Source organism: Anolis sagrei, chromosome 3 (genome assembly GCF_037176765.1).
Source record: "Anolis sagrei isolate rAnoSag1 chromosome 3, rAnoSag1.mat, whole genome shotgun sequence".
Classification (NCBI taxonomy): Eukaryota; Metazoa; Chordata; class Lepidosauria; order Squamata; family Dactyloidae; genus Anolis; species Anolis sagrei.
Window position 1 is genome coordinate 87602880 of NC_090023.1, and position 5977 is coordinate 87608856.

A 5977-nucleotide genomic window follows, 5' to 3' on the forward strand; every position below is an offset into this window, starting at 1 on the left:
TTCCATAACTTTTATAACTCCAAGTTCTTATGAAATTTCCCTCCTGTAATATCAGTTCTTTCCATTAAAATCTTATGTCAATTAACAATTAGTTTGCCTGCATTTATTACTATATCAAAAGTTTAATTATTTCTTATTTTCCACAGATGCATCTCTTAAATCTTTCTTTCCAATGCTCAAAAAATCATAAATATTTGTACCTCAAGTTAACTCCTAGTACTATGCAGATAAGCACCTGATCAAGGATCATACATTTACCTCCCCATTTTCAAAGTTTGGGCATCAAAAGAGTTTTAAAACAACCTTTATCAGTACCAGCTAGCAGTTAAACCAAAATAATTGACATTGATTAATCACACCAAATAATAAGCTTCAGCTCACCATTACAGCCCCCTGAGTTTTTAACAAATCTGTTAAGGAGTCTTAAATTTCTCTTGTTTTACTATGAAAGCATGGTGCCTTAAAGTATCTTGTGCTGATGTTTTATGAACAATTACAAATTATTATTATTATTATTATTATTGTTATACTAATAATAGCTTTAACCCTAACCATAACCATTTCCCCAAAGGGACTCAGGGCAGCTTACCTGTGGACATAGAATTAAAACATAGCACAATAAAAAAATATAAGAACAACATCATAAAACAACATAAAAACAACATAAAATAGCATCATCAGTCAACCCATGAACTGACATCATAATCAATTACTAAACTTGGGTGAGCAAAGGCTTGTGCAGTAAAATTGTGGTTGCAGGGACAGGTGAAAAAAGCGCAGGAGCCAGATCTGGTTAGGGATAGAAGGGCAATGTCGTTTAGAACACTATATCTATAGGGCAGAGATCAGTGGTAAAGTGCAGAGGCCAGATATTGGGTTATGGCTCGGGGCAAATGTATCTAGTGAGCTGCTTAATCAAAGGCACTGTGGTAAACACCATTGGACCTCATACTTCCTAGTAAATAAAGATACAGTGACATTAGGGTTGACAGTGAAAGATTGGTCCATCCTTTGGCAGGCATTAATGAATATTATCTGTTTTACATAAAGTTGCATTACGTACACATGAGTATGAGCAATTATCTTAGAAGAGATGCCCAAAAAGGTGTGGATGCGGCAGATCTGATTTGAACACTTATTTTAGCAGTTAGAACTAGATGCAGCCTAGTTTTCTTTTTATGGATGCTTTTCTGCTTGTGCAGTCTGAGGATGTAGATAAGCGTTTGGGAGAACTAAGGTTCAATCCCATGTTCCTAGTCCTTAGCGAAGATAGCTGAGGTGCTCCTCCAGAGATTCTTGAGGGATATATTGGGAATAGAGACTGGAACTAGGAATCTATTAGGGCTAAAGGAGAAGCTCTGTAACTCTCTAGGCACCCAATTGTTCATCTCTTTATATAACTGGGAAAGAACTAAATGGAAAGTACCTGGTTGGCTGGAATACAGCCCCTTATTTCTATTGTCAAAAACATCCTTTCACACTGATGCCAAGTATATTTGTTGAAGAGGAAAGCTTATTGATTTCACTAAAACTTGTAAATGAGCACAAGAACAGAGTCTCATGATGTTTTAGTTGACCCTTTTTTGTTTCTAATGCGCTTGCCCTGCAGACGGCATTGACATAAAGAAGTATAGGTAAACAGAATTGCAAATCTTGTTGATTCTCCAGGGACTGGAGGTAGCGGGACACAATGAAGGAATCAATAATCGCATTTCTGTCAGCTTATTGTTAACAAATCAGATGGCAGGACACAGCTCTCTAGGTATAATGGAGATCTAAAAATAGAAACACCGTTATATAACCCAGCCGCAGGCTCGTTCGGTTTCTAAACATAGCATTCTCTCCAAAGGCCATGGTGACGATATGTTTGCAGCTCATGCCAATTAATCGGATGACTCACAATAATAAAAATGAAATATGTATCTTGAAGGAACAATTTAGAATGAAGTATAATTTGCAGGAAACATTTGAAGAAGATTAGAAATTAGATCTACATATATAACCAAAAGGAAAATTAAAGTTGAAGTGATTAGAGACCATATCCCCCTGCCAAGAACAATTCCAAAAATGAAGATACCATTAGTCAGTCATTAAAGTAATTCTGGTGTCTGTTAGTAGAGTTTAAAAACAGAAGCCAAATAAGTTTTTCAGAGTTCATGAGACTAAATTAAAATCATATCAATGTGTTTTTATAACATGAACTGTAAACAATTTTTATATTTTTACAAACATATACCCTGTATATGTGTGGAATTAAAGCTGTATTAATATGTGAAAACATCACATCCTATATGAGAAGAATTGCTTTCATTACCAAAAAGCAGGTCCTTTTTTTGGCACAATATATTCTGCCGAGCTAAATAAATACTGGTATAAATTCTGCCTAAGCTAAGTACCTTTACTTAAATTATATATTTCTATTTATAAAGAATGTGTGCGTGTGTGTCCTTTCCTATTAACATAGCTCTCAAGGTGAGAATACCAGAAATACCAGTGGAAGTTCCACTCATAATGCATTCGAGAAATCAGATTTAATTTGAAGGGAAAAATATTGCATTATGGAATTAGGAACAGTGGCAAACCCTTACTGCAGGGTTCTTGTGTGACTAAGCAGCAGCTACAGTAATCTGTTTGCCTTCTACTTGTGGCCCTACATGATACATAGGCACGTTTTGGGATATCACGACACAGAATGGGCCTTATTGTATTTTGGATGTGGCAGCATATTTGTTAGTTGCTTCATTAGTCATTACAAGGAGGCTAGAATCCTGTTGGGCCTTAAATGTTAATAAGTGGACTTATGTCTCCAGCAATTAGAATCATGAAGCTTTGTAGCAATCCATATCCAGTAGAGAGTTACTGTTGTATTACTACATAACAGAGCTGGCAAAGTGCTTGATATACATGGGTGAGCAAAGACTGATGTGCACCACTGTGTGCATCTTACACTGACATGTGTTGCACACGGGTGCACAATGTTCAAGATGTATTATGAAGTTATGTGCATATGTTCAAACTTTGGAGTACTACAGAGCCATTCACAATAGTAGAAGTTTGGAGAAAAAAATGTGACTGCCACTCTGAGACTGCAATCAAACAGCTCCTTACAATCTCATCACATTGAGCTAAAATTGGTGGCATGTGCTGATTTTAGTCCAGGTCACCCATAGAGCCAGCCGGCTCCCATCACATGATGCTGTGCTGGCTCTGTAGGTGAAGGAGGGCAGAACCAGCAAATGACACCGGCTCCCATGTTACCATACAGTCAATGGGGGGAAGCCATGTGCACCATGTGCAGTCACACTTTCCCCCATGTGATCGCCCTCCCTTGGATCCAGGAAATGTGGGGCATGGGGTGCCAGATTCCCCATGCTCCGCAGCAAAGTGCAGCATCCACTGCCACCAGCTGCAGGAAGTATGATAAGGTCATTACTGTAGCATAAATTGTGTATTCAAATTACATCGGGTATACACATAATAGCACCATTGCTCAATACATGTCATTGGCCTTCAACTCTAATTCTCGTTGCACAACTGCAACATGCTACAGTGCTGAACACTTTACCTGTTATCAGTGGAATTCACAGGAGCCCCCGGTGGCACAGTGGGTTAAACCCCTGTGCCGGCAGGACTGAAGACCGACAGTTCGCATGTTCGAATCCGGGGAGAGGCAGATGAGCTCCCTCTATCAGCTCCAGCTCCTCATGCGGGGACATGAGAGAAGCCTCCCACAAGGATGATAAAGCATCAAATCATCCGGGCGTCCCCTGGGCAACATCCTTGCAGATGGACAATTCTCTCACACCAGAAGCAAATTGCAGTTTCTCAGGTCGCTCCTGACACAACAAAAAAAAGTGGAATTCAGCCATTGTTCTATGCCAAATCATGCTATGAACATCAACGTACACATATGAATGTCACAACAGGATGTCACCCTGAGAATCCCCCAGCTTGTGTGGCCATTGCTGTCTGAAGGATTCTGGAGCTTCTATCTTAAAATGGAACATTTCCAACCTCTGTTTGACAGTGTAGCAGTCAGCAGCCTTCACCATCTGGTGATTATCAGATGCATTGCACTACAATTCCTGTCCAGTCCATCTGGAGCACACCATGTTGGGAAAGCCTGATCCATAAATTCACTCTCACAAGATATCCACTTTGATAAGTCTCAGGATTTTATCCCACCAGCTTATTGTTTCTCACCAACATTTAAAGAAATGGAAAAAAATATCATTATAGAAATGACTGCTTTCACGCTTTCTGAAATTGAGGTATACTGGCACTCATTTCCTACTCATATTCACCCCTTCCAGTGCATGTGCACTATAGCCCCCCCCCCCTTTTTATTTTTTCCCTCTCTATTTTTCACACATACACAGTCACACAGATTTATAATTCTTGCAAGGCCTTCTTCTGCTTCACAATATTGGGACTGCAACAGAAGGAAATTATTACACATTAGAGTGGTAGAATAACAAGAATGGATTTATTGATAGGATTTTCTGTGAGTGAAAGGGGACTATCCAATCTCAATTAAAGCACAATGCAACTAGAGAAACAACACAATGCTGTGTGGTAAACCCATTCAAAGGCACTCATATCCTGTCATAGGTGCAGTTTTTACAGTCTTGTGTGATACAGTTTTCAATTTGCTTGTTTTTTTTCTTTTAACAAGTAAAAATCTCTTCTTTCTAAATCAAGAATTCCAATCCTAATGCCATAATTGTGTCAGAATAAATCATTTACTAACAACATTTTGTTGTATTTTAGCAGGGAAGTCCTCCTGGGTTAAGAAATGGAAATATTTTGATTCCACTTCCTTCAGAACAGCCCATTTTATCTCTTGCCTTGCTACAAATGGCTGGTGTTCATTATGTTCCACTACAGCCTACAGGTCCAGTAAATCCAAATCTAAACACTTTAGCTAAATTCCTCACTTTACCCACACCCTGAAAAACATACCCACCCCCACCCCCCGCCACACACACACACACACACACACACACACACACACCCCAAGCTGCAGGACTGATCCAGCTATTTCCTTTGGCAGATTTACAGTAATTAAAGACAAAAACGGACTTTTCCTTTCAACCACAAATCTTTTTGAACAGATTGTAGTTAGAAAGGATAACCTCTACAGCCAGAGGGCAACCGGGCTTATCAGCAAAAGTGTGAAACCACATTCACTCAAGACCAACTAAATATATCCACCTACCAGTCTGTATGTTTAAACACTAAACTGACACAGTCACATAAAATAGATTGTTGAAAAAGCTCAGAGAAGCTACTTTTTTGGTAGCTAGAGGTCTGAATCTTATTGGAAATCACCAATACAGTGATACCTTGACTTAAGAGTTCAATTTGTTCTGTGATTGAGCTCTTAACTCAAATTCTCTTATCTCAAAGATAATTTTTCCATTGACATGCTATTAATCCATTCTTGCCCCCCAACCCCCTCCCATTGTTATACGTGTTTTTAAATAAGAAAATGTACTTTATAAATAACAAATAATGTATAAATGCACATTCATATGGAACAATAAAAAGAAAGATCAACTTTATAATTGTAGAAGCACAAAGTTATGATAAGGAAGCACATCTGAGGCAACAAAATGTGTGTTGGCCAGTATAACAGCAAAGCAAAACCTGCACATTCAAATGGAAGAATAAAAAAAAAGGAAAGATCAACTTTGAAATGGTAGAAACACAAAGTTGTGGCACAATGGTAGAAGCACAAACCACAGAATGAAAAGGCAGAAACATCATTTTCTTCATATTGTACTTATTCCAGCCTCCCTCCTTCTCTTGCTCTCTCTCCCTCTTTCTCTTCATGAAGCCAAATATACCAGGAATAAAAACCATACAAATTCAACTAACCCAAATTTACTCAAAGTGGGCAAGAGCAAAGCAGACAGCAATCTCCCAAAGTGAATAAGAGCACAAGGCATGGGGGCACAGAGGCACAGGGTATGAA